The sequence below is a fragment of the Falco rusticolus genome, chromosome 11 (assembly GCF_015220075.1).
Source record: "Falco rusticolus isolate bFalRus1 chromosome 11, bFalRus1.pri, whole genome shotgun sequence".
In the NCBI taxonomy this organism is placed as follows: domain Eukaryota; kingdom Metazoa; phylum Chordata; class Aves; order Falconiformes; family Falconidae; genus Falco; species Falco rusticolus.
The window spans coordinates 17945739-17956775 of NC_051197.1; positions in this window are offsets into that span (position 1 = coordinate 17945739).

Here is an 11037-nt window from a genome sequence, read left to right on the forward strand (position 1 = left end):
CCGAGAGAGATTGCGGGTTGGCTGGGGTGGGTTTCCCCAGAGCCGCCGGGGGAGCGAGCGGGAAGGCGGCGGGCAGGCAGCGCCCTGCGCGGGCCGGAGCAGTGGGCGATACCCTCCCAGCGCAGTGTCCGTCCTCGCACAGAGGCAGGCGATGGGAGGGCCTGGCCGTGCGGGTGGAAGGTTTTCGCCAGGTGAGAGGGCTGCTGGCAAAGTAAGGCACAGCCACTTGGCTGAAGTTTTAGAAATGTCTCCGCATTTCCATGTTCTGGTGGATTTTTTTGTCAGTACTTGAATTACGGCTTTCTCTGATCTTTTTCTGCCCCAGCACTTCTTGATATGGAGCTGCACACAAACATGCACGTAGCATCTCCTCAGCAACATCACAACTGGGGTGCAGTTGGGGTAAACGGGACTAACTAGTTACCTTATTCGGGCTGTCTTTCTGGAAGGAATGAAGTGTCAAACTCATTAATAATCATCTCATATTGAAGCTAACCCCTTACCAGGAAAAGAATGGGTTTTTCCAGATTTCTTCAGATATTCCAGAAAGTCACAGGATTTGCATTTTTAAGGTTCCCCTTCACAACCAGGGTCAACAGAGACTTACTCCATTTGTAAATGAAAAAGTTCCCTTTAATAAGCACCTCATCATCACTAGATTTGATTATTCAATTAGAAAAATACATATATTTGAAATCTTTGTAACCTTTTTTTGCTTCTTTCATAAATCCTTACAAAACCAATTTGCCTTAATGTCAACATTGCTGAACAGAGCTTTAGGAAAGAGAAAAGTTGTACAACTTCTGTTGTTGTCAAAATCAACAATTGATTTTGTGTGCTAAGTAACATGATCTTAATGTGCAGTATCTCGGACCAGTGTGGAGCTGGAAGAATCTCACAAGATTTTTACAGGGGCCTGGCATGACATTAAGTGTCGAATGCATTTCTTTTTTTAAAATGTCCAGTAATACAGAAAATATTTTAAAAAGAACTGTATAAGCCAATGAGAAAACACTTTCTATAGCAAGTTTTCATTGTGTTTTTTTTTAAATCTTGATGCTATAAAGAGTTCTAGTGTGTCAATAATAATCACAAAGTGGCGGATTAATAGGCAGAATGCAGATAGTTTCAAATATGATAGATAACTACTTGGATGTTATCACTGTGAATTGTGTTACATACATAATCATATATATTCATAAAATGAAAGAGCTGATTGAAGAGAACCAGTTTCATAGAATGAATTAGAACACTTCTACTTGGTTGTAGAAATACTCTGACAAAGACAAAACAAAATAGAAAAATTAAGAAATGATTCCTAGCTATTATTTTTGAGCCTAAATAAGGCACATGAAGAATTTATCGCTGTATTCCTTTTTTCTGTCGTGCTTTTTGAGAATTCACGTGGTCTCATGCTCCTGCTGGCAGAGAGGACCTCTCCAAACATCCACCGGAGGGCAGCAGATTCCAAACCTTGCCATGTCAACAAGACGGTTCAAAAAGGGGAAAAAAACCTCCAAACTTTAGACTTCCATTCGCTGTTCATCACATTGACGACCATATTTTTCACAGAATATCGTGCACAAAGCACACATCGTGGGGTAATCCATGCAGTGTTGTATTTTCCGGCTGCCTCCATGACACCAGTACTCTAGACCTATGTTAAAGGCAGCTAAGGATGTTAAGATACTGCTGATTCATCCTCAGCTGATGAAACAAACACTGTTTGAGTCCTTAGCTTGTTAAGTGATGTTCAGTGTTTACCAGATCAGCTGAGATAGTGAAGAATAAAGGCGTTTTTAAAGTCTCAGCTGCCCTAACTGGCTCTGACATTTCATCTCTTGTGAGACATCTGATTGGTGAGACTCCTGCTGGTAAAACAGAATCTTATGAGCACATGAGTTGATAGAATGTATTGCATTTAACTAACACAGCAAAGGCAATATTGTCTGTTCTTTTAGTTACAATTCTATAGCATCTGGTGTAGAAGAATGGCTGCAGAAGCATGGCCTTAGAATCTCTGATCTGCACAATCCAGGCCTGGTATTAGGATAGGCCTGTAATCAGAATTGTGCTGAAGTTGCTGTGCTGAAGTTAACAAGAAAGGTAGCGTTGAGCTATTCTTGAATCCTGAGACCAAGTAATTATGTTGTGCCAACAGGCCGTGGCTGTAACAAGATACAGCTGCTGGGAAAGCAGGTGCAGGGCCAAGAAAGATAGGGACCAGTATGGGAAAATAGGGAGTAACAAACTACAAGGCTGAAGCACAGCAACTCAATTAGCTACATGGATAGAATGCTTATTTTAGTCATGATAATTAGGGGTGTGAGAACCGCGTGCGTTTAGAGACTACTAACCAATTATATCTCTGCTTTACGAATATGCATGTGTATTGGTTCTATGTAAGTAGTGTTAGAAACTAATAAAGTTGAGCGAGATGCATAACTCGTATTGAGCGTCTTCTTGACTCCGATCTGGTGCAACAGTTCTGGTCTAAATTACAGCTGAAGTTATATGAGCAATGTATAAGAGGTTCACATCACAATCAAAGTCTACTGTAATGATGGACCACTAGGAAAATTCTAGTTGCTACCTATGCTCAGTAGCATTTTTTTTTAGTTCTCCCCCAAAGCTGACAATTTAATTTCTTTAACTTAATGCCATTTTTTGCTTTAATCAGAAAAGACTCACTTTGTGTATCAGTCAGATGGTCTTGAAGGAGGCCTGTCTCAGCAGTGTTAGAGAAACTGATTGAGCAATTCAGCCTTGCTACACTTTTCAGCAGTGTGAAGGGCCAAACCTTCTGTTTCAAAGACTGCTAACTTAAAAGGATTTTCCAAGTTCTGGCACAGCAGGGAATACAGTCTTTTGAATTCAGCATTCAGCAGTTTTCATAAAATGTAATTGGTCCTGAATCCCAGGACTCAGCTAAAATAATAAATTTAGGTATGGTGAGGTACTTGCTTTTTCAAATTTACCTTTCGTACTTAGAAGTAATATTTATTTCTGTATGTAAAATAAGTAATTTTCCCAGCACCTTGCATTAAACTTTTCTGGCTTTTTTTAAGCCTCCCAGGTATCTCATACTGACTTTCAGTTTAGAAGCATCTCATTCATTTTGTAAGTGCACAGTAATGCATCCTGAATTTTTGATAAAAGCCTTGTATAGCTGGTCTAACTGCTTAGCACATTTTCATTCATTAGAAGTAAGAATTGGTGCATTTTTAGGCTAATTTATTTTCATATAACTCAGCTTCATCTGATTTGTGAAGTAGCAATGGTAGTCAGAAATTTCTACACTTCAAAACAGATTAGTGAGAGGCAGTTCAGTTGAAGAGGAGAAAATTATTTGGCAGAACTTGGATGCGCAAATCACACTATTAACAATGTACAGAAAGCCAAGCTGACTTCAGCTCTGGTTTGTGCGTTAGAGTTTTTTACCCTCGCTGCGGTAGGTAAGACTCTAATGAACCTGTATCTTGGTCAAACCAAAGTAAAGATGAAAAATGAAAAATTTAGATCAGCTGTCCCTTGGGATATAGCCAGTGCTTTCCAAAGAGGTATTACGTAAGTCATAAAAATAAAACCTTACGCGTGGCTGTTCAAAAAGGCACATATGTGTTGTAATTTCCTTTTTATATGAATTTAGGGCCCTGGAGACTTTTTTATCCAGAGGAAAAAATGTTGAATTACTGATGGGACGTAGAAGTCTGTGACACAGTCTTTTTCACTAATAAGAAATCGATGCAAGCTTGTTTTTCTGAACACAAAAGCCACTGGACAGCAAATGAGGGAATCTTTTTGCTCACAATTCCTCTTCCTAGTATTTTCTTCTATCCAGTTTCTTCCTCAGAACTGCACAAGTGCTGTGCTAACAGTCCTGCTTTTCAGGCAACAGCAGAGGAAGACGTGCTGATGTCAGCATCTGTTCAGTGTCCAGTCCTGTACTCATGCCTGTGCAATAGGTTAGGCAGGACGCCCACACATCTCTTGGCCGTAGATAATTTGGAGTCTCTTGGGTGGAAGGTACCGTCCTTAGCCCCGGTCCGTGCCATACTGCTGCTTCATAGTCTGTCACGTTGTGGCTGCAAGCCCTGTTCAAGTAAAATAGTATGAATCATGTCTTTTGCAAATATTTATTAAAGAGGTATCTGAGAAATTAGTGTGCCATCTTAAATATGATGTATGATAATAGAGATGAAGAAATACAGCCCAAGTATCTGACAGGCCTAACTTTATTCCTAAAGGCTGAGTCCAGCTAGTATCTGTACTGGGGAAGAGGATGTGGCTATCCAACTGCTCCCACACTGCATGACTAACACTGGATTGCACCAGGGAGTCTAGGAAGCTGGAAATATTTCAGTGAGAATTTCCTATATTACTCATAGTATGGAGTATTAAACACGTAAGACTTTTCAGTTGTTTGGGGTAAGCTGTATGATTTGTGTCTAACTACATTTTTTTATGATTAAACATCCCAAATATGTGCCAAAGAACTTCTCCTATCAGGCTGTGCTGTATGCATTTATTATTTACTTTGATTCTCATTCAAAAATCATGACTTTTTCTGCTGCACTGTGATGATTTACTTATCAGGTAGTAGCTATAGTATATGCTTGGCACTATTTTAAAAAAGACATCATAGCCAATTAGTTTGATCCTGGAGTTCAGATTATAGTGGCTTTATTGCCTCTAAAGATCTAATCGTAGCAGTTGCTGAGAGAAGTCCAATTTTAAATGACCTCATACATTTTGTATATCTCAGGGAAAATTGAATGCAACTCCAGAGTGAAGCAGGTGGTGGCTAACTCTAGCATTTCTTAGCAGTATCTATCCATAAACAAATTAGTATTCATTTATTTGGATATTGTTCATACTGCCAAAGTTCATTTTAAATTGTGTGTCTATATCTTTGATTTCTTTATAAAATTACCTATTTTTATGCTGTGAAGGTTTGCAGACAAAATTGTTGCTTATTTTTCCTGCAGAATCAAGCTATTAATAATGAAAATGGGTATGACAAAGGAAGTCCTTCCTGACAGATTACGGAGGTGCCTTCTTCATATTGAAATTTGGGTAGAGATACTTCGGTACAACAGACCATGTTCTCTAGAAAACAGAAGGCAAATTTCTGCTTGAAATGTAGCAGTGGCATGTTTTATTACAAATTCCTCTAAGCTACCAGAAAGTGATTCTGTCACATTTTTGCTGGCAGGGACTACAAATAGTATAGAACTTATGTTTTCACCTTCTGGAAGGCTACTGGGAATAAATTTTTCAGATAAATCAGTGGCCAACCTCAAACTACATATTAGGAAAGAAGGCTGAAGAGAACGAGAAAAAAGGTCCAGAATGAGAATGTGCTGAAAGACAAATAAATTGCCTTTGGTCTTTTGATCTAACAACTTCCCTGAGGATCTGCATCCACAAGGTGCAGAGCAGATCCTGCTATATTGTAAATTGGAAAGAGCTTATACTAGTTGATCCCAAACTGGGTCTTTCAGAATTATTCCGATTAAAGAAACCCTGTTTAAACCTAAAGTGTTTAAACTGATCAGGTTATTTTCAGTAGGACCAAACTGGGGAGCAACATCACACATGAACCAGACTGCCATTCTGAGGGAGCAGCAACTTCTGGTGAAAAATTACTTGGGGACTATAATCAACCACAGGAGGTTCTTGGAAGGGGATGGCCCTCTTGAATTGTCTCAGTTGAAATCAAGGCTGCATGTCTGCAACCTCGCACATAAAACAATACAGTAAGTGGTTTCCTACTCGAGGACTTCTGATTTCTGGTGTGTTAACCTCCATAGCAAACATAAAGTTGTCTCCAGACAAGTGCTGAATTGACTAGAAATGCAAGACTTTGCAAGAGTGCTGAGCAAAGAGAAGCTGGCATTAATTATTTACTAGGTGTAAAATAGTTTCAGTGCAAGGTGAGTCAAATGTGAAAAATAAGATAACATAAACGAAATAAAGACCTAGTACACTTGTGAGTAACCAGGATCTGCATAATACACTGAAGTATATTTCCTGTGTTTTCTGCAGAAAATTATGTGATGTAGAGTTTCAAGTGATGGATTCTTAATTGCATTTTTATGACTTGTAGTTGCAATACTGCAATGTACAGTGGAGTCAAAGCATTTGTAAACAACAGGAGTGAATGGTATTTGAATCCCAAAGCACTATTTTTTTAATTTTTTTTTTGTTAGTATTTTTTTTTGTTAGTAGCATACTAGCAGACACGCATCGATTATTAGTAATGCAGTACTAAGTGTCACATGTGAGCTGTTAATGCCTGTATGGCTACTAGACCCAACAAACATTTATGTTGTGTTGAAAGCTCTTGGGAAGAAAATACTTATCTTTAGTTGCTCTGTCTACTTGGAGCCCACCTTAGAAGTTTTCTTGGAAAGTCTCCAAGACTTCACAGTTAGTAAGAACAACATGCAACGATCAACAGGAGGCAAGAATGCAATACCATCTAAATGAAGCAGAGAGTAATCCTTATTCTTCAGCATTTAAAAACTAGGTGACAACTGGAAAAAAACCTGCTTATGCTACTTTATGCTGTATATTATTTTTTTAATTTCCTTTGCCTATTGCTGTTGCTCAGGATGTCTCCTTGATCCTGACATTCTGGTTTCTTTATTCAAGCCTTTTATTTCCTTTCGAAACTCTTTGAAAACATTTTTTTTTTTTATAAGAAATATTTCTTATATGATGTTTTCTAACTAGACCTTCAGTGTGCTTAGCACAGGCTTTGTTCTGAACACAGATCAGGAACCACCTACTGTGAAATCACCTGTTTCCTGTCTTCTAATGAAGGTTTATTCCGGTTAACCCCAGCATGGCTTTTAGCGCTGTTACCTGTTCTACCTTTTAACACTGAGTACCACTTTGATCCAATCTTTTGACAGTTTTTCTGTGGAACATCTTTGTCTCCCTTTTCAAAGTCAATTTCTCTGACTGCGAATAGTGTTTTAGGACTGTATCTGTGTTTTCTATTCCCCTCCCCCCATCTTTAGCTTATTTGTCATCTTCCGTGTTTTGAAGTCCACCAAAAGCCTTCATTCAGTAGAGTATGTGAACAGAATCTTTGTTCAGCAAAATGCTTAATTATGTTTTTCAGTCATGTTTGTACAAGGGAGTTAGGAGCACATGCAGCACTGCCCTGGGACCAGTTCCTGTCCTGGTGGAGAGCAAGAATTAACCTCAATCTCACTAATTTATCTCTGCAGTTCTCCCCTTCCTCTTAACACTCCCCCTCCCTCAGCTGTGGATGGTTTTCCAACAACTGTATGACTTGAATGCAAGACAGCTGTATCTGAATATGGTCGTTTCTATCAAAACTCCCTTTAAAATGCCATTCTCTGATTATTGCTAGCAGTTTGGAACAGATGGCCAGAGAGGAAGTATAGCACTCAATTAAAATTCACTGTGGCACTCGGTTTCCATTAGAGTTACAAAAAATGTGGCCAATGTTTCTCTCTCTTAAAAAAAATTAATCTTTTTTCTGTGGTGCCCTGTATACACACTCTACAAAGAAATGGCTTTTGGTCTGGGTAAAAGGTGTTTTAAATATTGACTTAATTTTTTGTGGCATGACTCTCCAGTTGGCATTTATAGTTATCAGTTAAAATCAGCGTAGGCTGCGTAGAAAAGGTCTTTGCAGACAATAGATCTATATATATATCTGTGGCTGCAAAGTGAGGTTCATGCTAGCTGTATACTGTCCATTTTGGGTTTTTTTCAAGCTGCCTGCACTGTAATGGGCCAAAAAAAATGATACTGATGTGCTGCTGTCACTTTGTCTGCACTCACTTCCTCACAGGTAGGCATAGAGAATAGGTAGCAGCACAGAACAGAGGAAGAAAGAACATACTGTCCATTGTCCTGTTTTGCAGGATGGCCTATGTATGGTGATGTTCTTGGGATACTCTATGGTCCTACAGTCTTGATGCTTTTTCTCTCAAGTTCATCCAGCTAAACATGCATCTCTGGCTCTGAACTACTGTAGCGCAGCTCAAGAGCTAACGTGTCAGGGTTCTGGAGTGAATAGGAAATGGCAGACTCTAAGGTTCCCAATTTTAGCAATACTCCTGTCTTCAGCAGAAATTAAAGTGATATTCCTGTCCATCTTATGCTGGATGAAACTTTTAGGGTTATCATATTAATCTGATAAATTAAGAAGACCATTGCTAGTTTCTTACTATCCAAAGCTGTCTGGAAGGAGTAGGGCTCTTGTCTGAGCTGGAGGCAGAGGATTTGGACATACCCCTCCAGAGCAGGCAGGGCTGTGGCTGCCCACACACCCAGCAGAGGGAAGTGTTGCTCTAACATACCCACCCCTGCAGTGAGGGCCGCCTTTGTTAACTGCAAGCCAGATCATTGCACCAGGAAATCAGTGATCTGGAGCATATGTAACATGTGATTTATAAATTCTCAGAAGGAGGCAAAGAAACTAGCAAATTCCAGAAAGAGCAAGTGTAATAATAATCAGGATGTGCCAGGGACTGAAATTAAATTATATGGAGAACTATGAAGCTTACATATTTTTTTTATTCTCTTTAGGAGAATAAATGGTAGTATGGCATTAGAGAAGTTAAAAGGGTTGTGATCTGCTGGTTCATGCTCCCACTAACTATAAACTGTAGCCTTTCATATCAAAAGACGGGATCTTGAGAAACAGACGGTCAGAAATGGCACTTGATGATCACAAGGCAGGTTGTCATAGGGTGCTTTATTCACAGAACTGGCTCAGCCTCAGATAACTGCTGCCAGCGTGACTGTCAATCAAGATGCTGTTGCTCCTGCAACTCTAAGCACTGCTGGAGGGCTAAAAGACTCTGATAGTAAAAAGAATGTTCAATACAAAATATTTTAAAGTGAAATTTTGACTGTAATATTACCCTCTTAAATAGACAGGACTGTGCTATCAGGCTCTCCCTTTCTTACTATGTGAGATTTCTCAAAATCATACAAGTGAAGGGATTGAAGTAGATGCTCAGGACACCCATTAGTCACATGGAGCATAACATTTGCAACTATTACTTCTTTTGAGATTCAGAACTGGTTTCATAACATGTAAATATCAAAGATCAGGGGATGACATGGTTGTGAAATGAAACTCAGCTTTCCCTGGATTGCTAAGCTATTGTTTTCCAGTATCTTATGAATTGCTATGATAAACAATTAGAAAGGGTGTTAGAGCTTGAAGAGCATTTTCCAGATAATGTTGCTTGAAAAAGACTGGAAGAAATTAATCCTAAAATTATTGCACTAGGATAACCCTAAAGAACTTGAACTGCTAGTTATACAGTCAGGAGCTTCACAGCTAAAAACAGCATCAGTTTTGAGTAGGCAGTTAATAAAATACTCCCTTTGCTCAGATATCATTGCTTGGATATTTGTGGGGTATGATTGATGAGTTGAGCACTCCCCTTGTGCTTCCGCACAAGCTGCTCAGTAGCAGACTAAATAAGACCCAAACGTAGAAAAGTTGGGTTGCAGTCTTTTCAGTAAGCTATTACAAACCTTACAACTGTTAACTTCAGTATTCTGACTTAATTCAATACTTATTATTTTTAGCACAAATAGTTCTTGGTTTTATAATTCAATCAAACATTAACTTGTTGTTCTAGCCTATTGCTGACAAAAAGAAAAAGTGGCAGATTCTGGAGACAGACTTTTCATTTCTGAGTTAGCAAAACACATACTTTTATTTATTTTGCCCACAGAAAGAGGCAGTAAGTTCAGTAAAGTGGATTAAATCATTCCTCAGGGAAACCCTAATAGAGCAGAAGATTTGTCTTGATGATGGAAATCGAGATACAGTCAGCTAAGGAGGTGGCAGGTCATGAGACAAAAGGGAGTTGGTCTCCTGGGAGGATCACTGGCCTGCTATCTGCTGTTCGCCAGCCCTTATTGACCTCAGTACCGGTATGCCAGCAGGGCCTGCAGACAATGCCACACTATTGGCATATTTCTGGTGACAATAGCAGCTTCTCTGAGGTTAGATTACTATCAAAGTATATCACCCTAAGCAGAAACTACCAGCTTAAAACAAATACAAATAAATACATTCTCTGCTAGGCTACCAGTATGACTGCAAACTAGTGAAACAAACACGCTGCTTTTTTTTTTTTTCCCCAACGTGTATGTTTGCATTAGTATTTCTATGTGTTTGGATGAAAAAGCGAGCTTCGCTTTTATTTGTAATTAGTTTCACTTTTGGCTCAACTGCAGTGCTTGTGTTTCAAAACAAGCACATACTTTTGTGTTGCACAGAAGCATGTTACATTTTAAAGGTTCTTTTAAGTTGAAATTAATAAAAATATGTTATTAATACAATTTGCAAATTATCTTTGCAAAATTTAGTGTCTGTGCTGTTTAAATGAAGGGGGGTTTGTGCAGCTGTGAAGAAAAGGATTTTGGTATTTTATGGAGGAAAAGCAGTATTTTGAAAATAGACCCTTTTTCCATGAAACTCATGCCTGAACAAACAATAAACTTTTCGGTAGCAGGAGTACAATTGTTGTAAGGAGTACAATTATTGAACAGAATTTTGAACAGATTCTTGTAATGGAGTTGCTAATAATGAAATTATGGCAGGGAAATTACTTGAATGGATTGAGCTGTTTGTATGACTAAGAGGAGGCAGACACAGCCCTTTTGTCCCAGTTATTTGCAGAGATCTAGGTAGGAATCAGAATTTTCCTTCAGGCTCCCATGCCCTTACCCCGCAGGACCAGCCTTTCGGGCGCTGGGAGGATGGAGCTGGCCGCTGGAGAAGGAGAAGGTTAAGTAGTATGAATCTGTGATTGATTTTATTTTTTTTTACAACATTGCGTACATTTGTGAACTTTTTTTACACCGCTATTAGGTTTTCACTGGAATCGAAAAGCCTTGGAAGGGTCTCGCCCCGCAGTAATACTGACTTTTGTCTGCCCCTTGCAAAAAGGGGGGTGAGCATCGGCCATACCCTGGCACCGCTGCTGCGGGACAGGCACAGCGCCGGTGCAGCTGCTTCGGAAC